Raw genomic sequence first — 22,504 nt, 5'->3', positions numbered from 1 at the left:
TTGTCATGCTATCTAGCCGGCTCGAGGTTTATCATTGAGACGGATCACTGCCCTCTCCAATGGCTGCAGACCATCTCTCCCAAAAATGGCCGCCTCCTGCGCTGGAGCCTCGCTTTACAACAATATTCCTTTGAGGTGCGTTACAAAAAGGGGAGTCTCAACGGTAACGCCGATGGCTTAAGTCGAAGCCCCTAACGTAGGAATCAGCCTCAAAATTGTTTGTTACTGATGTTTTTCTTCCTGAGGCAGGATTTTTTTTAACATATTGCTTTTGTTTAGTGTTTCAAAGTGATGATATGCTTTCTAGTGCAATTTTTCAATTTGTGGACGCGTTCTGAGTGATGCTAGACTACTGTAAGGAACTAGGCAGTGGTATAAAAAGGGGAAAGAGCCTGGCAGGGCTTAGTGAGGGTTGTGCCGTGCTTGCTGACTGAGCGGTTGAGTTTCAGCGTAGTTCTAACGCTTGCCGGGAACAAGAACAAAAATGTGAACTCTCCCGAAGTCACTTTGCAGTGTCCCGTGCGAACCTGAACGAGAGAACGAGGCCTTCTCTGTGCGCTGCGCTCAAGAAACGTCGAGGGACGCCCGACTTCGGTTATGAGCATCATCGAGCGACATCCCTCCGGACAGCGGATGCAGTCCCCTGTCCATCGGGATCTCCTTCCCCCGGCGGGGCGGTCTGTTGCGATTCGCCTGCGACACGTGGTTTTGCCGGCGCGACTGCGGCGGGGCGGCAGACATTTTGGCCCGATCGTCGTCGCCGCAACACTCATCGCCAGGTGTTTCCAGGCGCGACTGCGGCGATGCGACCGCCTAGGGATCATCCTCGCATTCCAGTCATTGTGCCCGAAACAGGCGATGCCAAAGCAGGGATCTCATTCCAGTCATTGTGCCCGAAACAGGCGATGCCAAAGCAGGGATCTCATTCCAGTCATTGTGCCCGAAACAGGCGATGCCAAAGCAGGGACCATCTTCTCATTACAGTCATTGTGTCCGACCGGCAGCGCCACGACAGGGTGCTACGAGATCGTGCTCGACATGGTGCTACGGCATCGCTACGACAGTGTGCGTCACCATTAGCCCATTGTACATTCACGTGCTCGTCTTTTGAGGGGTTCCTTCTTGCCCTAAACTGCGAGAGTATAAAAACAGCTGCCCCCGGACGCCAAAAGGAGGGCTCCGATTTCTTCTGCTGAGTAAAGTGCTCTCCCGTCTCTCTACTTCGGTCAACCTGACCGCCAACTCTTTGCGATGTTAAAATAAACAAGTTGTTTTGTTGTTACCAGTCGACTCATGCTTTGCCGGGACCTTCGGATGCTTCCAGTTGTACCCCAGGCCGCCAGGCCAACGCTACCCTTGGGGCTTGCGACCCAGGTACAACCACGGGCGTCAGCGCCGAGTTCCCAACAGATCGTACCAGCAGTCCGATCCAAACATCTGGTTGGCAGCGGTGAGATCGCCTACGACTTCAAACAACTGTCTGCCAGCGGTGAGATCGCGACAACGGAGGCCAGCAGCGAAGAGATGCAGTTGACTGTATGCTGAGCAGCTCAACGACGATCCGGGAGCAGTGCAACGAGCCCTGTGTGATGACTGGTTGCCTGCAGCGGAACGACTGCGCTGGACTCTTGGCTGCGAGGTTTGGTGAGTGCGGGACTTTCTTCTTCTGAGCTTTGCCAGGCTTTTGTTAGTGTCAGAAACAGAGCTGGTAAATGTGGTTGTCGTTGCTGCCGGGTTAGTTTGCGGCAAGACAATAGTAAGCAGTAGAGAAAGCAGCATTCAGAGCAGCCATGGATTTGAAGTCGTTGCGCAAACCGAAATTGTTGGAGCTTGCAAGAGAGTTGGGTCTGGATGTCTCGGACAAACTCAGAAAACCAGAACTGCTAAAGGCTATTCTTGAGTTAGAGGCTGAGGATGACGAGCTGTCGGAATGCCTTGAGACTATTGAGGAGAGGTCAAAAAGACAGGAGCGCGAACTTAAAGAGCAAAAAGAGAAACAGGAGCGCGAACTTAAAGAGCAAAAAGAGAAACAGGAGCGCGAACTTAAAGAGCAGAAAGAAAAAGAAGAGCGTGACCGTCAACACGCTTTGGAAATGAAGCGTCTTGAGGTAGAGATGGAACGCGCTCGTAATGGAAGTCAGGCACACGGTGCAGGAGAACGAGTATTGTTCAAAATGACTGACCTGATGCGGCCGTTTAAGCTTGGAGAGGACATTGGTTTGTTCCTGGTTAACTTTGAGCGAACGTGCGAGAAGCAGGGGTTCTCTCGGGAAACGTGGCCACAGCGCTTGCTCACTTTGTTACCCGGCGAGGCGGCCGACGTAGTCGCTCGCTTGGATAGAGAGGAAGCAGAGGATTTCGACCAAGTAAAATCGAGTCTGCTAAAAAAGTACCGGCTGTCTGCGGAGGCGTTCCGTCGGAAGTTTCGGGAAAATGAGAAAGGCAGAAGTGAGTCATATACAGAGTTTGCGTATAGGCTTATGTCGAACATGCAGGAGTGGCTCAAAGAAGAGAAAGCGTTTGGTGACCACGATAAAGTTCTGCAGTGTTTCGGGCTAGAACAGTTTTATAGTCGGTTACCGGAGAACGTGCGATACTGGGTCTTGGATAGGCCAGACGTTTGTACGGTGGCTAAAGCCGCTGAGCTAGCCGAGGAGTTTGTGACGCGTCGGGCTCGCGGAGCTAAGGACGGTCAAAAGGGTGAATTTGGCTCGAAGTTTGAGAGGCCGAAGTTCACACCCATGAGAGCAAAGGGGAACACGCGTAGTGCGGATGCGAGTGGAAGCAGTGCGACCGAACCTAAGGAGACGGCGGCAGCCGAAGCCGAACGCAGAAAGCGGTTCGAGATGAGGCGAGCGGGCGTTTGTTATACGTGCCAGAAGCCGGGTCACTTTTCGGCGCAGTGTCCGGAAACAACACCAAAAGTTGTGTTTTTTTCAATAGGCAGCACTGACGAGAACATGAAGCTTCTCGAGCCTTACATGCGAGACCTCCTCGTGAACGGGAAAGAGTGCCGAGTGCTTCGCGATTCCGCAGCTACGATGGATGTAGTTCACCCATCTAACGTAGAACCCCATATGTTCACGGGCGAGTGCGCGTGGATCAAGCAAGCCGTGGAAGCTCATAGCGTGTGTCTGCCAGTAGCAAAGGTGCTTATTGAAGGACCTTTCGGAGCGCTTGAGACAGAGGCGGCAGTGTCATCTATGCTGCCACCCCAGTACCCGTACCTATTTTCAAACAGGTCCGATCACCTCCTGCGCGAGAAGGGGCTTCTGTTTGGTGAAGCTAGTGTTCAGGCCTTAACCAGATCGAAGGTTCGGGAGCTCGCTGCAAAGGCGGTAGTTGCGGGGCCGACGTTATCAAACAACGAAAAAGGGTCAGAGGCGCAGCAAGCTGATATTCCGAGCACGCCCGAACTGAATAAACTTGAGTCTGTAACGTTAAAGGCGCCAGATACTGGAGAGGAAAATCCCGATGCGGGAAAGTTAGAAGAGCTATCTACTGATTTGCTCATCGCGCCTACGTCAGACGGACTTGATAGGTTGCTAAAAGTCAGCCGGTCGGCTTTGATAGCCGAGCAAAAAAAGGATGGCAGCCTGGAAAACGTGCGCTGCAATGTCAAAGAAGGTATCGCCAGGAAAACTGCGCGTTTTGTGGAAAGAGGTGGAGTCCTGTACCGGAAGTATCTAGACCGAAGAGGAGTGGAGTTCGATCAGCTGATCGTGCCTCAATGCTATCGTCAGGATCTGTTGCGCTTGTCGCATGGGGGTTCGTGGTCCGGACACCTAGGAGTTAAGAAAACTAAGGACCGTCTCTTGCAAGAGTACTATTGGCCAGGGTGTTTTCGGGACGCAGACCATTTCGTGAGGACATGTGACACTTGTCAGCGGGTGGGCAAACCAGGGGACAAATCAAGGGCGCCGTTGAAATTGGTACCTATCATAACGGAGCCTTTTAGACGGCTCGTTATTGATACAGTGGGACCTCTGCCGGTAACAGCCACGGGGTACAGACACATTTTGACTGTGATCTGCCCAGCGACAAAGTTCCCTGAAGCAGTGCCGCTTAAAGAACTCAGCTCAGTTGAGATAGTCAATGCACTACTGTCCATATTTGCGCGAGTTGGTTTTCCTGCAGAAATTCAATCAGATCAGGGCACAGTGTTTACTAGCGCTTTGACGACAACTTTTCTCGAAAGGTGTGGGGTAAAGCTGTTACACAGCTCAGTGTACCACCCACAGTCGAATTCCGTTGAGAAGCTCCACTCCGTCATGAAGCGCGTGTTGAGAGCGTTGTGTTTTGAACATCAAACTGACTGGGAGCTGTGTCTGCCTGGGGTGATGTTTGCATTAAGAACCGCGCCGCATGCGGCTACGGGGTTTTCGCCAGCTGAACTGGTGTACGGTCGCTCGCTTCGGTCTCCGCTTCGCATGCTTCGAGAATCATGGGAAGGTAGGGGCGACGACCCAGTCGTGGTGGAGTACGTGCTTAAGCTCCTCGAACGCTTAAGAAGGGCACAGGAGTTGTCAGGTGAAGCAATGACAAAGGCCCAGCAGAGGGCCAAGGTTTATTATGATCGGACAGCCAGGGCCCGTCGTTTTGAGGTTGGCGATGAGGTCATGATATTGCGCACATCGCTAAACAACAAACTAGACGTGCAGTGGGAGGGCCCAGCACGAATTGTTCAGAAACTGTCGGACGTTAACTACGTGGTAAGTCTGCCAGGAAAGCGGAAAGCACAGCAAGTTTACCACTGTAATCTGCTCAAACCTTATAGACAAAGGGAAGCAGTGGTGTGCATGATGGTAAACGTTCCTGAAGAGCTTCCGGTCGAGCTTCCAGGACTAGGCTCAGTGACGAACAGGGAAGACACCGGTCAAGTCATTAGTGACCTTATCAGTAAAGCACCGCTGTCGCCCGAGCAGAAAACCGAACTACACCAGCTATTACAAGAGTTTCAAGGTCTGTTCTCTGAGAGGCCTGGTAGGACTTCTGTACTTACTCATGATATAGAACTTACCTCCCCAGAGCCAGTACGATCCAAGGCGTATCGGGTGTCACCCCGCCAGAGCGATATTATGGAGGCTGAGGTAAAGAAAATGCTACAGCTCGGTGTTATTGAGGCAGGTGAGAGTGATTATACCTCCCCTTTGATTTTAGTTGAGGTACCGGGCAAGGAACCTCGTCCTTGCGTCGACTACCGCAGGCTTAATTCCATCACTAAGGATCAAATTTATCCGATCCCTAACATCGAGGAGCGCCTTGAGAAAGTTAGTAGCGCTCAGTTTATTTCCACCCTAGATCTTGTCAGGGGTTATTGGCAGGTTCCACTTACAGAAGAGGCTAGTAGGTATGCGGCGTTCATTTCACCAATGGGAACATTCCGTCCTAAAGTGTTGAGTTTTGGTTTGAAGAACGCGCCATACTGTTTTTCAAGTCTCATGGATAAAGTGTTGCGGGGACAGCAAGAATTCGCTTTACCGTATCTAGACGACGTAGCGATATTCTCCGCATCCTGGTCTGAGCATATGACACACTTGCGGGCAGTGCTAACCCGCCTGCGCGAAGCAGGCTTGACAGTAAAGGCTCCTAAGTGCCAGTTAGCACAGGCCGAGGTTGTCTACCTCGGTCACGTGATTGGTCAGGGTCGTCGCCGCCCCTCTGAAATAAAAGTGGCCGCTGTGCGAGACTTTCCGCAACCGCGCACAAAGACCGATATTCGGTCGTTCTTAGGTGTCGCCGGCTACTATCAGAGGTACATCCCTAGGTACTCTGATATCGCGGCTCCCCTGACGGATGCTCTAAGAAAGACAGAGCCTCAAACAGTCGTCTGGGACGAGACAAAGGAAAGAGCTTTTAGCGCCCTAAAGAGTGCCCTAACAAGCCAGCCTGTGCTACGATCGCCAGACTATACAAAAGGGTTCGTTGTTCAGTGCGATGCTAGTGAGCGAGGCATGGGCGTTCTACTGTGCCAACGGGAAAATGGAGAAGTAGAACACCCCGTCCTGTATGCTAGTCGTAAGCTGTCCAGTCGTGAGCAGGCGTATAGCGCCACCGAGAAAGAGTGTGCGTGTCTCGTGTGGGCCGTTCAGAAATTGTCATGCTATCTAGCCGGCTCGAGGTTTATCATTGAGACGGATCACTGCCCTCTCCAATGGCTGCAGACCATCTCTCCCAAAAATGGCCGCCTCCTGCGCTGGAGCCTCGCTTTACAACAATATTCCTTTGAGGTGCGTTACAAAAAGGGGAGTCTCAACGGTAACGCCGATGGCTTAAGTCGAAGCCCCTAACGTAGGAATCAGCCTCAAAATTGTTTGTTACTGATGTTTTTCTTCCTGAGGCAGGATTTTTTTTAACATATTGCTTTTGTTTAGTGTTTCAAAGTGATGATATGCTTTCTAGTGCAATTTTTCAATTTGTGGACGCGTTCTGAGTGATGCTAGACTACTGTAAGGAACTAGGCAGTGGTATAAAAAGGGGAAAGAGCCTGGCAGGGCTTAGTGAGGGTTGTGCCGTGCTTGCTGACTGAGCGGTTGAGTTTCAGCGTAGTTCTAACGCTTGCCGGGAACAAGAACAAAAATGTGAACTCTCCCGAAGTCACTTTGCAGTGTCCCGTGCGAACCTGAACGAGAGAACGAGGCCTTCTCTGTGCGCTGCGCTCAAGAAACGTCGAGGGACGCCCGACTTCGGTTATGAGCATCATCGAGCGACATCCCTCCGGACAGCGGATGCAGTCCCCTGTCCATCGGGATCTCCTTCCCCCGGCGGGGCGGTCTGTTGCGATTCGCCTGCGACACGTGGTTTTGCCGGCGCGACTGCGGCGGGGCGGCAGACATTTTGGCCCGATCGTCGTCGCCGCAACACTCATCGCCAGGTGTTTCCAGGCGCGACTGCGGCGATGCGACCGCCTAGGGATCATCCTCGCATTCCAGTCATTGTGCCCGAAACAGGCGATGCCAAAGCAGGGATCTCATTCCAGTCATTGTGCCCGAAACAGGCGATGCCAAAGCAGGGATCTCATTCCAGTCATTGTGCCCGAAACAGGCGATGCCAAAGCAGGGACCATCTTCTCATTACAGTCATTGTGTCCGACCGGCAGCGCCACGACAGGGTGCTACGAGATCGTGCTCGACATGGTGCTACGGCATCGCTACGACAGTGTGCGTCACCATTAGCCCATTGTACATTCACGTGCTCGTCTTTTGAGGGGTTCCTTCTTGCCCTCAACTGCGAGAGTATAAAAACAGCTGCCCCCGGACGCCAAAAGGAGGGCTCCGATTTCTTCTGCTGAGTAAAGTGCTCTCCCGTCTCTCTACTTCGGTCAACCTGACCGCCAACTCTTTGCGATGTTAAAATAAACAAGTTGTTTTGTTGTTACCAGTCGACTCATGCTTTGCCGGGACCTTCGGATGCTTCCAGTTGTACCCCAGGCCGCCAGGCCAACGCTACCCTTGGGGCTTGCGACCCAGGTACAACCACGGGCGTCAGCGCCGAGTTCCCAACAGATCGTACCAGCAGTCCGATCCAAACAGGAGACGCTTTTAGGTAAATGTATTTGAACATTATAAGAAAGGAAGAAAATAGCTGAAATTCGAAGGCAAAGTTGAGAAGAAGACAGTTCTCCTCCGCCTTCAGACGATTAGTGCACTGAACCAAACAATTGAAACAACTCGGAACGTAAATAAGTCTATGCTGTTTAACGCTAGAAAATATTGCGGACATTCCAGTCCAGCTTCGCTTAGCATTGGTCCGAGCTTCGTTTTGACCGCACAGCTAAAATCGACGATTGGTTCTGACGCGTGCGCTTTCGGTTTGTCTATTGGCAGAGAGCTACTACGGGGAACCACATGTGCATGTCTTGGTTTTTGTAGTAACTTCCGGTTCCGGAATTTCCTTGCCGAGAAGCATGCCCTACGTCTGAGACTGGCAGCAGCGGGTAGCGCTTACACACTACCGTGGTGCCTGCCAACATCAGCCAGCTACGAACGTTTGTGCATGGCACTTTTGGATAACGGATAAAACAATAACATGCCGTTATTTTATTTCAGATAAACTCATGAACAAGAAAACGTAAAAAGCTATAATTTAAGACCGAATAGTGAACGACCTCAGACCAAGGTCAACATAGAATGTAAAACGCAAGAGATACTCAAATCATCTTGAAACTAAATTGGAAAACTAGCATGTGGCCAAAGGTAGCGTGAGCCTTCTACCAGTGACCATCAGAGACAGCTGTGCATATTCCGTTTGGTTGCAGGAATCGAAGATGCGCTTCTAAGATACATACCGTGGTGTCTTTTGATGCCAAGCGCTCTCACCTCAACTACACCGGCTGCAAACAATATGCTACTGCACCAGTATAGACAGCTCGGAACATTGCATCACGTGTCGCTTTAGCGACTAAACGACAGAACGAGCATCAAAGAAATCACAAGCAATTGAACCCTCTCGAGCGCGCATCCTCGCAGACAAACACCTAAGATCACTACAGAAGGCGAAGAAAACCCCCTTCGGCCATGCGCCAGCGTTTTATTTGACACCGAGAGTACAAACGCCACTAGGATGCGTTTATCGCAAGCATAACGGCGCATGGTCGAACAATAAAAAATATATCGTTACAAAGTAAACTAGAGAACATAATCACACTAACAGAATGCTGGTAAAGGAATTTACAAATGAATAAAAGTTGAGTAAAACAATACTAAAAAAACCTCGCCTCAGCCAATGGCCAAGCACTGCGGCCCGCGAAGAAATCTTCCTCGCAGGTACCGACGCCGAACCGCGCCGCCTTATGCCCCTCGTCGAAGGGTCAACGCCGGTGCTGCGGCCAGCGACTCCCCGGAGGCAGCGTGGGTGGAGGACGGCGCTGGTCCAGATGGATTAGGCGCAGCAGGGCCTCACTGTCCAGGTCCCGGAAAAAGGTCGCCTGGCCGCTGTCCACAGGGAAATCGTCGTCGCAGTAGGCGACTTCAGACGTGAAGCCCTTCCCAATTACGCTATAAAAACGAGGAAGCTGAGCTTTTTCCTGGTGGCCGAACCGTACCGCAACGGGTTCTGCCAGGATCTTACGTTGGAACAAATCCTGTCCACGCGTGCCCCGTGCGTCGAACCCTTCCTGCCACGGACAGCTGTCGCGAAATTCCGTCGTCGGGGAGGGGAAGCTGCAACAAGCAAGGTGATTTTTTTTTCTAGCAGGCATTGATTAATGGCGGCAGAGCATGGGAAGTGTCAGCCTCGAGCCAGCGTCCCTGCGAAGAAGTTGCGCTCAACAGGGCTAAGACTTGCTTCTGACGAATGCAAACCCCCTTTCGAAACGATACGTCCAGACTGGCGCATCTCCTGTTCGTCCACGGGTCGTCAATTCTTACCTCCGCAATGCAGTAGACGTGACCGGTGTTTGAGACACAAGTGAATGGATGGCAAGACTAGTGAATTCATGAAACGTGACAGAACGCTTCTATAGTTTTGCCGCATAAGTGGAGAAAGAGGCTTTATGGTACAGAAAATCGTTGTTTTGTCAAGCTTACCTAAATTCGACCTATTGTTGCCGTTACCTTCGAAATTTAAGATGCCGCGGTAATGCGGTAATGACCTGCGGGTGTTATTTAGTGTTGTGGTTACATACCAAAACATTTTCAACGCCCATTAGGCTACTCACTTCTGTTTCACTAAAGAACCTATCGGCCAATTTCAACACACGTCACGAAACTGGACAATAGTCCTCTTTATTTTGCAACAAGCTATAGTATTAGCTAAAACAGAAAATATTTTCACATGCACAAAAAAAAAAAGATGCGCCATTTCCTAAAGTATGATAGTATTTTCACCAACCTGTAGGGTTCCAACGAATCGAGAGTGACCGGTGTGTGGTCGCCGAGAGATGCGACGTCCTGAATACGACAAGGAAACACAACTGGGTGGTTCAGTGTCTGTAAAGGAAGATCGACCAACGAAACTTAGTATTCAGTGACATATACCCATATTGGTCATTGCACTGACTCAAAAAGACAGAATTAGTTAGGGTAGTAAGTATTCGCTCTATCAATAATTCTGATACTGGGAAGGTGTCTTAGTCACGACAGTAGGGGAACGTGCCTATTATTAAATTCTAGCGTTCTGCGTGCCAAACTACAGGTTAATTCTGGCCACCTAGTGATTTTTTTAACGAGCATCTAAATATATAAGCACACGAGTGTCTTCTGCATTCCTACCTCATCGAAATGCGACAGCCCGGGTCGGAGTCGAACGCGCGACCTAGAGCTGAGCAGTGCAACGCCATACCCACTCGGCAACCGCGGTGGATGCTATTCTTCCATAGGTAATGCATGTGCCAGACACTTACAAACCTATTTGCGACAACTTTCACTCTAGCTACTACAACACAATCTGCGGTCGTAGCTTTCGCATAGAAATCAAGTAGTTCGAGTTGCTGTTTTATTTCCGCCTCCCTCTTTTCTCTCTCAAGACGGCGAACTGGCAGAGGCGGTTTCGTGCTCCGTGCTTTTCATGAAAGTCACAGAGTCGTTCGCACTCCTCACAGCAACTCCTCACTGCAGAATCAACGCTCGCGACGCGGAAGCGCTCTACGCGTGAAGTTATTTAGAGAGGCCAAGGGGAATCTTTTAAGAAAGGTGCGGACATCTGTACTAAATTTCAGCTGTGTTTGCAGCTTCGATCAGCAACACCTATGCGGGGACAATTCTCTCCGCGTGATCCACGCACAACGTTTGACTGCCTGCAATGTCCCAAGCTGGGTGCACTGCCGTTTAAGTTTCTTGCCGAGTATGGCCTCGCAGTTAACGTTAGCTGTCTCAGGCAACGGAGCTGTACCAGTGCCAATGATGGAGTGGTACCTTTTATGCATGGACTTTAGGTGCTTCCTCACTTTGGATCATATACTTTCGTTGCTCGCCACGCCTTAGTGCTGGAAATTATTCTTAGGCTGCGAACAACTAACTGTCGCGTTGGAATTTGCAGTAAGTTCGACTGGATAATACAAGTGCCGAAAGGGAATAAAACGAAATTGAAGCTAATTTTTCTGCGTTCAATTTATGCAAGGACTGCTGTGTATCCGATTCCAAGGGAAGCATAACATAATCGACATGTGTGTATTTCTCTGGCGGGACTAACTTTACACTGTTTCCCATTCAAACTCGGGTAATACCATTGTGCAAGGTTGCTTTCAGTGGATTCCCGCCGAAACAAAGGTGGGAGGCTGCGTTCTCAACCATGGTCTCACCTGGGGGCTGTCGGAAAGCAGTTCGTGAACGAAGCCCTCTGTGCGGCTAATCAACACAGGCTTCGCGCCGAGAGGCCAGCAGTCCTCCGAATGTTTGACTATGCGCACCGTCGCCTTGTAGGGGATGTCGGCGCGTGTGGGAGCCGCACGAACAGAAAACTAGAGAAGCGACAAATAAGTCACGGTTAATTACGCACACCTATAAGTTTCCTCGAGAGCAACAGATAAAAAACTCAACGTAAGCGTAGCGCAAAAAAAAGAAAACAAAACCGACGAAGCGAGAAACTGCAAAATACTCGAGAAGGTTACCAGAAGCACATCCTCTCAGTGTGCACCCCATTGAGGGAAAGGATTAAACTGAATATACTCTAGGGCTGCTAAAGACAAGATCGTTTTGAAAGTGTTGATTACCTAATCTTACGTAACATTCGAAACGTACATAAAAAACAAATGGTGGCCGTTTACGTATTCGTATCACGTCCTCATTACAAGGTACACCACAGTGATGGAACTCCGGATAAATCTTTACCACTTGGAGCTCTAATGCGCACCTAAATCCATGTACACGAGCGCTCCTTGTGCATTTCGGCTGCTTTAAAATACGGCTTACACATAGTGCAATAAGTAACCCATACAGAAAGGATTAGGTAAGAAACCTACGAGGAGAAAAAAATGTTTTAGTTTAATTGAATTGCGCAGGAATTAGTCATCTCTGCCCGAACGACCAAAAGGAAAGGAGCATTGCGACTGGAATACAGACAATAATAAGAAGGGATATCTGATTTCCAAAGTGACGCACACAGCACAATATATCCTTCAGAAGGAAATATTTAGGAATAACTTTGCCACTGATTTATGGAAATATGCCTCTATGCAATGACGAATCATCGAATGCGTGTCACTCGGAGCAGTTCTTCATTAAACTGAAGCAATGCCTCCATATCCTCCTGCAAAGGAAGAAATGCTGTCGTGCGGATATTAGACGCACGGACATAATTCGGAGAAAAAAATTGCGAACTTCGGAAACCACAGGAACCGGCAAAGGAAGTTCTATGAAAGACAGCATCAGGCAGTGCTGCGACGTAGCGTATTAAAGGAAAAAATTGCCTTTTTCCGGAATGTAGCACGAAGCTACAAAGAAAACAGGTACGGGTTTCAAAGAAAGAGAAACTGATTTAAAATGACACTATGGTTATCTTGCGCGACTGACTATGTGCGACTCAAAGTAATGTGCACCAGAAAGGCAGACAGGGGGTACTTGCACGATAATTTTCCAGTCAAAGTATTTTTTTTCCAGTTCCTGTAAAAATTTCTCACCGGCCTCGTTCACCCACTTCAGCGGGTCTGCGTACGAGCAGAGCCACAGCTGTTGAGCAGGTGCTCTTGAAACCGCTTACAAATAACGCAACCTGATTAACACTGCAACTAAGCTATTTTTATGGTCACTTCGAAGCTGCGAGAAGGTCTCTTGGTCATAGCGCAAAGATTTAATAAGAAATTTGCTACGATTGTTTTACCGTTACGATTTTAAAATTTACTAACTGCTCGAAGGAGTGTTTTAAAGGCCCATCACGCTAGCTTAGCAATTTACTATGGCGCTTCTCACGCGCCTAAAAACTGAAAATTTCGCAGCATGTTCCTCCCAATGCTCATTAAATTATTGGTGGAGAGAAATGAGATTATGAAAGGGGGGAGGTGAACCGATAGACAAACATCAAATTTTCTACTACAATATTCATCTACAGATGCGACTTAGCTCGAAAACTGAAAACGTTCTAATCCTGCGTATACATTTGGGCACAACGTCAATTGGTACAAATTTGATAATTTCTTATGTCTCCCCCACCCATTCTACCTAAATAAATGTGAAGGGTGTAGTACCCCAACGGTGAGGGCTACTTTTTTGTATAGTAGTAACAATATAAAAACAATAATATAGTAATCAGGCTCGTACATGGCGAATTAGATTTACTTAATATCAATTACGTTTGTTAGTAATTTTGTAATTTAACTATCTCTTTGTAAACTCAACACGCGTTATTCAATTACTTTTTTCACTAACCGATTTACTACAGTATTTGATAAATGAAAAAATTGCCGACGATTACGTTACTTCCTAATGCGAAATTTGAGCGCAGCAAATAAGCTGTTTCACCTTTTCGATAGATTGAGGCAAAGAAATCGAGCAACACATGTATGCGCTATCACAGTATTTTTTTTTATTTTTCACACGTATTCCTTTAACAAAGACTCCACTAACAGTTCTTGACAGTCATGAAGGAAGCTTTGTGGTCGGAGAAATAGACTGATATATGTTCGACTTGGTACACCAATGCTTGATTCTCAAAGACGAGATGTATACAAGTGCCTCGCGAGGTTGTCACAGCCGTGGGACGCGTTACGAGCGAGAGGAACGGGATGTTCTCCCGCATAAGTGTTAGGAAATTGCTGTTTGTCTTTATGTCAAGCCGCCACCGATCTGGCTCTCTGATTGCCACCGCACAGGGCGAACGGCAGCGGCAATTTCGGCTCGGGCGGTGCTCATATACAGATCCGCCGCCACCGATCTGGCTGTCTGATTGCCACCGCACAGGGGTTGCATTGGAGGAGGAGCGAAGAAAGGAATTAAGTTCGAGCCGGCGCTTTGACAACCGGAGACTCGCAGGAAGAGGGGGGAGGGGGGCGGCGTGTACACCCAGCGGCAAACGATGGGGGCAGAAGCGCGCGCAGCAAGCGGACAACACGATAAAGGGAGGAGGGAAGAGATAGCAGCGACTGATTGATGCCGCTGACGCCGATAGTGAGTCAACCCCAGCTGCGGAGTTGGTTTCAGGGACAACGAATAACCGGCGCGTCGGCAACTGAAGAGCACCCTATCCGCCACACAAGAACAGGGGGGGGACCCTTTCCTCCTCTTTCTGCATGGCGGCGACGGTGTTCTATGCAGTCACGTTATCTTGACTCTCTAGCGGCGTCAGCGGCATCCAGCGGTATCAGTCGGTCGCTGCTAGCGCTGGGGGGATGAAAGGGGGGCGGAGCTGGTTACGAGGCCGACGACAACGCCGACGACGACGCGAAACCCAGGAACGGACGCCAAAGAGCTGCGCTCTAAAAGAACTTAAAGCAATTGATTTAAGTTTGCAACACCCCTCGAACAACGGAACAATGAACGATAGGCTCAGTCGGAGGAGGTCAAAATGAGAGTCATCAATTCGGTTGAAGTTGAACTGAAAAGTGCCTACAGTAGCGAAGAAGTGTTATTGGGAAGCACTGGAAGTAGACATAATTAGTAGACAATCTCTAGATCGTCAGCGAATTCTGCCCGTCACGGATTGGTAGGCGAGAGTAAAAAGTCTCGAAGCACCAGGAGGTCCATGGGATCTCGAAAGTCCACATCCGCCGCTCCTGGGCGTTCAGGGAAGTGTCGAATGCCAAATTTCGATTCCTCAGAAGAATTGGTAATGAGAGGCTCGCAACTGGACGAAGACTCTGACTCGCGGCGCCTTCCTTCATTTCCAGGCCTCAATGCAAGAGTTGAAGTAGCTGTCAACAGGCCTGATGTTGTCGGCTTAGTCAACAGGCCGGACGTCGTTCGTTTGCGTTCTACCTGTTTCTTACTAGAGTCAGTAACAGGACTTGTTCGAGACAATGTGAACAAAAATTTCGCCAGTGCGAAAGCTAACATTCTAAGCGCCGGCGACCCACTCAGGACAACTGTTGCTGCGTATGTCGTGGAAGATAACGACGCAAAGAGCAAGAAATGACGGTGAACCAAGAAAATATCGTTTTGAGCGGCGCGCGCACGCCTAGATCCTTCTGAAAGCTGGCCAAGATCATTGAAGTATATTCTGGAGTCGACGCGAAGCCGCGCTCTTGTCGCTTAAAAATGAAAAGAAGACTCGTTCGGAGATCTGTACAACATCTTTACTCACTTGAACGCTGCTTCCAACGATGAGAAGAAACCTTTGCGGCGCCGGAAGCTGTTGAAACTCATGGGAGCGGACATGATGAGAAAGAAGAAGACGGCGGGCTCCAAAGGCGCGCGCGCTAAAGAAAAATTAAAAAAAGGAAGAATCTTGATTTTGTTCGCATCGAACGCAGCTGGCTCTTCTCGTTTCTGCGACAGTTTCAGTTCAGAGTGCGTATTTCCGAGGACGTTAGTATAGGATCAGGTAAAACTTAACGCCGCATACGTTACGCGGAGCGCGTACTGCTCCAAAATATTTCGACGCCCCACAGAGTGACCACGCGAATGCCTGGAGGAATGAGAAGCTCGCATATATTTGCAGATGTACTTCTAGAAGCCTTCAAAACATGCTTGAAACCTTAACCACTTTTCTGCTGCCGCGTGTGCGGCTTAACTCTGACACCCTATTCTACGTGGGATATGATTTTCTTACACTCGCTATGCGTGAAAGAAAAGCACGTGGCCAACAAATAATTGTCTCGTCTTTTATTGGAATAAAGCATAGATCAAAGGGGAAACTACTAAAACACCGAGCTTGCTACTATTCTTTGGTTATGATAAAAGAAAACGGTAATTTCTGATGGCTGGAGCGCATGGCAGTAGTGTAATCCGGCGAAGTATTAAGTGTATTGCAGTGAAACGAGTAGAATTTTCGGGTATATGCATTGTAAGCAACGCGTTATTATAAAAACTGTAAACCTGACTCGGCCACGCTTGTAGCATTTATTGTTATCTCAGGTGCTCACTTGAGGCCTCCGCGCTGAAGTATAGTGTGCTGCAGTGAAGCGAAGACAGAATTTCTTATAGAGTCTGAAAACAGCACTGGGCCACCGCTGTAGCCTTCATTATTAACTCAGGTGCGGACCTGAGCCTTTGTTTTTCTTTTAGCTTGCTATACAATGTAACAGCAGTACATATGAGTATTCTGGAGAAGATTATTGAAGCACATTCACCATCATGAAATGAGTTTCTTTTTGTACGTCTTTTTATACTTTTTATGCTCTATATCGTGAAGTAGGCTTGAAGGCACAATAACAACATGCAAGCCTACTGTTGCTCATGAGGACAACTCTCTGCAACGTTATAAGTTTGGATGAAAGCATTATCAATTACCGCACTTCTGCAGGCACTTATAAAAAACTCAAGCTTGATTCAGCATTTCTTGAGAATTAATAGCAAATTGAGATATCTTTCTCTGTCAGTACACTGTTTCTTCTAGGCTAGTTGAGTGATCTCTGAGTTATAAACAATACGCTACCATCAAGTTGATAACCTCTCCACTTGCTTTGTTTTGTCTGGTGCTTTTTTTGAGCTCTCGCTAGCGTACCAGATGTGGGTGAACTATTTTCGCTTGTGCTCGTAATTGCAAGGCATTATAGAATCATCGATACTTTTTTTTCGAAATATATGTCTTGTTTGAATAAGTATTGGTTCAAAAAAATTTTGTCTAAATGCCAATAAAACCAAAGCATGTTCGTATATTTACAAGGTGAGGGATGATTTCTGAAAACTACACTGCTGTTTCTGCTTCTATTTCATGGACGCTTTTTTGCGTCATTTGTGATCTGGTAGGTATTGTTTTTCTTTTTTTAGGGGGAAGGAAGTGGGTTATACGTATTTCATGATGGTGAATATGCTCTTAAAAGCTTCACCACAATACTTGTATGTACTGTAACGAAATTAAATAGCAAGCGAAAAGAAAAATATTACTGGCCGACGGTTTGAGATAATAATAAAGAATGCAACTGTGGCCCAGTGAGGTTTTCAGTTTTTATAACATGTTACACTTAATATGCGCGCAAATTCTCTCTTCGGTTCACTGCAACACACCGTATGCTTCAGCGCGGAGGCCTCAGGTAAGCAACTGAGATAATAAAGGCTTTACGCGTGGTCAAGTGAGGTTGGCAGTATTTAGAATAACGCGTTGCTTACACTGCGTATGCGCGAAAATTCTCACTTGCTTCACCGCAATACACTGAATGCTTCGCCGCATTACACTAGTGTCATGCTGTGAAGCCATCAGAATTTACCGCTTTCTTTTTTCATAAGCGAAGAATCGTAGCAAGCTCGATCGTTTAGTAGAATTTCCGCCTTGATGTACGCTTTAAGCTAATGAGAGACGAGCCAATTACTTGTTGGCCGAGTGCTTTTCCTTCACGCATAGTGGGTATAAGAAAATTATATCCCACGAAGTCATAGTTAAGCCGCACGCGCGGCAGCTGGGAAGTGGTTATGGTTTGAAGCATACTTTGAAGGCTTATGGACGTACATCTGCGACGCATGCGACGCGCTTTCTTCCGCGTGGTATGCACGCAGTCACTCTATGTGGCGTCGAAATATATTGGACACGTGCCCGTTTCGCGTAACGTATGCGGTGTGGTCTTACCTGATCGTACTAGGAGGATAGGCCACGATTCGGGTGATAATATCATTGAAAAATAATATTAATTAGTTAATAAGTAACAGAATAATAAAAATAAATGAATAATCTCAATTGAGAAATAAACTATTAAATTATTAGATAAATTAGCTCTTAATATGATAGCCTTGCCTTGATAGGAGTAGTAACAAGAACTTATTACTGAAATACGTAAAGGATATACTTAAACATGGTAAACTTGAATAATAATATTAATAATCCTTAAATGTGCATTTGTGTTTTACTTTTTCAATTCTCTAAAATGAAGAAGTAAATAAAATATGGAAACTACAAAATGTTACTAAGGCAATTTCTTGTGTCATACAGGAAATTAACAATGGCTAGGGTAACTTTCCTGTGGCTGTATCCTAATACCGTTGCTCCAAGGTAGAGTATAACCGTACAGCTTTAGGCAGTCTTAGATTACGACGCTGAATTTTTAGACATCGTGTTCGATGAGTAGAAAACTGCCAACCAGATAATAAAAAATGATGGATTCCGACTCATTGCAGAGGTAGCATAAAGGGGAGAACGCCAGACCACATCTGGGCAAGTAAAAATTGTTGCAATACGGCAACGGCAGCCTTGTAAATGATATTTCGAATTGCTGGTTAGGAAACCATTGTCGGTTCGAAGAGTAATTTACAAGCATGAAATCTGTAGATTTTGATAATGACAGACCTTTTTGGTCTTCGGTCAAAGAAAACTGCCTATACCTGGGTGCAGTGATGTGAGCAGTTGCCGGCAGCCCAGATATCACCGAACCTGTTAAAGAAGCTCGTGCTAAGGAATCTGCAATTTCATGGCTCCACGATCAGGCCGCTGCCGTCTTCTTCCTTTTCGATGTGGCGCGTGTCCACGTTCCGCATGAATGGTTTTTCACCTTCGTGGAAAACGGAACGAGGCGGCTTTCGGCAGCGAGGCGTGGCGTTGTCAAATGCCTGCACACGACCCTTGCTTAACGTTGCACAGAGGCGTTTCTTGAAGCATTTCAAGTTGCTTCACGAGCCTCGGATACGCAACAATGCAAGTGATGCGTTCTCCTATCACCAAATGGGCGTCAGTGCCCACTGCTGCATCGCGTTGACCGTGGTGGCAGCCCAGCATCGGAGCGCAAACAAACTTAAACCATGGAGGCAACGTTGCAGAATGCGGCCAAAGGTGCCGCCATGCTAGTGGAAGTGGCCTTTGGCGAGAGCCAATAGGCGCGCAACTATGACCGCACGGCGCCCAGGGGATATTTTTCCTTTTATACGTAGCCCTGCCATGACAAGCTTCGGCAAGTAGGCAAGTAAGTATGTAAGTAAGTAAAGTAAGTAAAGTAGGTAAGTGAGTGAGTGAGTCAGTGAGTGAGTAAGTAAGTAAAGTAAGGTAAGGAAAGTAAGTAAAATAAAGTAAAGTAAGCAAGTAAAGTAAGTGAGTAAGTAAAGTAAGTAATGTAAAGTAAGTGAAGTAAAGTAAGTAAAGTAAAGTAAGTAAAGTTGGTAAGTAAAGTAGGTAAGTAAAGTAAGTAAGTAAGTTAGTTAGTAAAGTAAGTTGGTAAAGTAAGTAAGTAAAGTAGGTAAGTAAAGTAAAGTAAGTAAAGTAAGTAAGTAAAGTAAAGTAAGTAAAGTAAGCAAAGTAAAGTAAGTAAAGTAAAGTAAGTAAAGTAATGTAAGTAAGGTAAGTAAAGTAAGTAAAGTAAAGTAAAGCAAGTGAGTAAAGTAAGCAAAGTAAAGTAAGTAAAGTAAAGTAAGTAAAGTAATGTAAGTAAGGTAAGTAAAGTAAGTAAAGTAAAGTAAGTAAAGTAAGTGAGTAAAGTAAGTAAGTAAAGTAGGTAAGTAAAGTAAAGTAAGTAAAGTAAGTAAGTAAAGTAAAGTAAGCAAAGTAAGGTAAGTAAAGTAAAGTAAGTAAATAAAGTAAATAAAGTAAAGTAAGTAAAGTAAGTTAGTAAATTAAAGTAAGTAAGTGAAGTAATGTAAGTAAAGTAAAGAAAAGTAAGTAAATTAAGTTAGTAAAGTAAGTAAGTAAAGTAAGCAAAGTAAAGTAAGTAAAGTAAAGTAAGTAAAGTAATGTAAGTAAGGTAAGTAAAGTAAGTAAAGTAAGTAAAGTAAAGTAAGTAAAGTAAGTGAGTAAAGCAAGTAAAGTTGGTAAGTAAAGTAGGTAAGTAAAGTAAGTAAGTTAGTGCAGTAAGTTAGTAAAGTAAAGTAAGTAAAGTAAGTCAAGTCAAGTAAAGTAAGTAAGTGAAGTAACTAAAGTAAAGAAAAGTAAGGAAATTAAGTAAGTAAAGTAAGTAAGTAAGGTAAGCAAAGTAAAGTAAGTAAAGTAAGGTAAGTGAAGGAATGTAAGTAACGTAAGTGAGTAAAGTAAATAAAGTAAGTAAGTAAAGTAAGTAAGCAAAGTAAGTAAATAAAGAAAGTACGCAAGTAAAGTAAGTAAAGTAAGCAAGTAAAGTAATGTAAGTAACTAAAGTAATTAAGGAAGTAAAGTAAGTAAAGTTGGTAAGTAAGGTAAGTAAGTAAAGTAAGTAACTAAAGTAAGTAAAGTAAGTAAAGCAAGTAATTAAAGTAAGTAGTCAGCAAGTAAAGTAAGTAAGTAAAGTAAAGTAAGTAAGTAAAGTAAGTAAGTAAAGCAAGTAAAGTTGGTAAGTAAGGTAAGTAAAGTAAGTAGGTAAGTAAAGTAAGTAAGTAAAGTAAAGCAAGTAAAGTCAAGTAAAGTAAGTAAAGTAAAGCAAGTGAGTAAAGTTAGTAAGTAAAGTAAGGTGAGTAAAGTAAGTAAAGTAAGTAAAGTTGGTAAGTAAATTAAGTAAGTAAAGTAAGTATGTAAAGTAAGTAAGTAAATTAAAGTAAGTAATGTAAAGTAAGTAAATTAGGTAAAGTAAATAAAGTAAAGTAAAGTAAGTGATGTCAAGTAAAGTAAGTCAAGTAAAGCAAATAAGTAAAGTAATGTAAGTAAAGTAAGTAAGTAAAGTAAGTAAAGTAAAGTAAGTAAAGTCAAGTAAAGTAAGTAAAGTAAAGCAAGTGAGTAAAGTTAGTAAGTAAAGTAAGGTAAGTGAGTAAAGTAAAGTAAGTGAAGTAAAGTAAGTAATGTAAAGTAAGTAAGTAAAGTAAGTAAGTAAAGCAAGTAAAGTAAAGTAAGTAAGTAAAGTAAAGAAAGTAAAGTAAGTAAAATAAGTAAGTAAAGTAAGTTAGTAAAGTCAGTAAATTAAAGTAAAGTAAAATGAAATAAAATAAGGCGTAGAAAGTAAGAAGAGCAAGAACATAAAACAGTTTCATCAGATTCACAATTGGTCCGGTTCGGTGCATTCCAGGTTCCAGTCGCCTCGGATTTCGTCAAAGCCACGACGATCCAATCCGCCAGCTTTGCCGGTTCAAGTCATTGCGTCCCAACCGCGTCGCTGGCTGGTGGGTTCGTAATCTGTCGTAGTAGCTCGTGTAGTTGAGGTGGCCGGCGTGGGCAGCCGGCTCGCTATCGGGGTCCACTGTTGCATCGTCCGGATCTAGCCGGACGATGTCTGCCTAGGGTTTTCCACCAGATTTTCGGCTCGCCTGTCCAGTCGGTCCTGCTCTTACAGACGGGTCTTCGTAACCTCGGCACATGCAGCTTGGTCCTCGTCGGTGAGACCAGTCAGCGCCAGGCTCTCGGCGATGCAACGTGAATTCACCAGAATGATTCTGCTGAATTGATCTTTCGTGTCCAAGGCATCCATTTTTGTAGCATCATGTTGGGCAGGTGACATTCCTGCTGCAAGCGCACGCTTAAAATAAATAAATAAATAAATAAATAAATAAATAAATAAATAAATAAATAAATAAATAAATAAATAAATGCGATAATATGTTGTGACAACAGGACCTCATTTGTCATATAACCAGTTCGGCTGATATTCCAGAGCGAGCGGGATGAGATCCCAGCTGTGCCCTTCTAATTTTGATGGCGGCTAAATGCAAAGAGGCCCGAGTATACCATGCATTGGGTGCACGTTATTGTACCGCAGCTGGTCAAAATTAATTCGGAGTTCCTCGCTACGGCGTGGCTCAGAACCAAATTGTGGTTCTGACACGTAAAAAGGGAGACATTTCTTTTCGCGTTTCTCCTGTTTCGTTCTCTACGGGAGAAAAGCATGAATTTCGCGCAAACGGACTGGAGTACTCTGCGCAGCCTGGTAAGAGGCCGACTTGCGAATACGGCTTTTCTAACGTGCACTAATCAGTTTACACTAAAGCTATAATCTAGTGCATAAATGGGAAGAGCGACGTTGGAGGTCGCCTCGAGGATTTGCCTACGAGAGAGCTGCCGCGTGAACTTAATTTCTGCACAGTGGGACATCTGTCTGCGCGATGTTGTTTCCCACGTTCCTTCACGCCACATGTCCACTACAAAGAGTGGAAGTCGTTCCTATTCATATTTCACGTAGCATTTCACATCCCCTGTTGAGCATGAGGACCAGCAGCTTTTCCCGAAGTCCCTCGCTTTTACTCATTTAACACGTTATCGGTTTTTAAAATATCAAAGTACAGTGTCTGCAGTACAAAATGCGTGGCAGGGCGCGCTCTCCGAATAGAGTGCTACTTGCAGGAGCTCTCCGTTGTCACGACATCGCTTATTGAAAAACAAAGCTGTGCTGCCACCACACGGCTAGCAGGACCACGCAATACTAAGGCAACACTGTGCAGCGGGCCACCAGGAAATATTTTGCGTAAGCGACGAGCCAAAGCCGAGGGCAGATGCGGTGATCCGCACGAAGAAAAACAAGCCACAGCGGTTGCCTTCGTCGGCTATACCGCTGCGGGCTGGCGTCTGCCGGCTGGCGTCTGCCGGCTGGTTTGAAACCTGCGGCAGCCGCTTGCAAAACTTAAACGGTGAACCAGCTTATGTGGGTGTTCCTACAGAATGGTGC

This window comes from Dermacentor variabilis, chromosome 1, assembly GCF_050947875.1.
Source record: "Dermacentor variabilis isolate Ectoservices chromosome 1, ASM5094787v1, whole genome shotgun sequence".
Classification (NCBI taxonomy): Eukaryota; Metazoa; Arthropoda; class Arachnida; order Ixodida; family Ixodidae; genus Dermacentor; species Dermacentor variabilis.
This window is presented reverse-complemented; position numbering follows the sequence as displayed.